The sequence below is a fragment of the Tupaia chinensis genome, unplaced genomic scaffold (genome assembly GCF_000334495.1).
Source record: "Tupaia chinensis unplaced genomic scaffold, TupChi_1.0 Scaffold145592_1, whole genome shotgun sequence".
In the NCBI taxonomy this organism is placed as follows: Eukaryota; Metazoa; Chordata; class Mammalia; order Scandentia; family Tupaiidae; genus Tupaia; species Tupaia belangeri.
The window spans coordinates 1,676,200-1,676,586 of record NW_006205449.1 but is presented as its reverse complement, the minus strand read 5'-3'; the positions used below and the strand labels follow the sequence as shown (position 1 = coordinate 1,676,586).

Below are 387 nucleotides of genomic sequence, written 5' to 3'. Positions count from 1 at the left end.
TCGCCTGAGGGGTGGGACTTCCTATTTTATCTCCCAGTGACTTCCGGCGAGAGGTGATGGACTGTAAACAAGACGGAACACGGGGCCGCCAGCCACTCGGGGCAAAAAGAAGGCATTCGACTTGAGTTTCAGTTAACTAGGTCCCAGACACTGTCTTCTGGGGGCGGCGTGCGGCGCTCCATCCACAACGGAATCATCCTGGGAACCGCCGGAAGTCGCTCAACGGAGAGGCAGGAAGTCCCACCCTTTCCTCCCAAAGGGAAGACGGTGAGCCGGAGGAGTCAGTCAGAGGGGCTAGCAGGAGCGATTCTGTCGGCAAACAGGTAAGTTATTCTCTGGCCGGGGCGGGGGGGTTGGAGGCGGGGGGCGTCCAGCGTCAGCGCGGGG

General features: G+C 61.0%; 1 protein-coding gene across 2 annotated transcripts in view; it reads left to right on the top strand.

Annotated features, from left to right (window-relative positions):
- Positions 1 to 6: 6 nt before the first annotated feature.
- The window catches only part of ZNF407 (zinc finger protein 407), a 553,482-nt gene continuing 553,101 nt past the window's right edge, over positions 7 to 387 (top strand). For both annotated transcript variants that reach the window (XM_006168115.3, XM_027768125.1), the window contains exon 1: positions 7 to 323. The gene's annotated coding sequence lies outside the window, so the exon portion shown is untranslated. The remainder of the gene's footprint in view (positions 324 to 387) is intronic.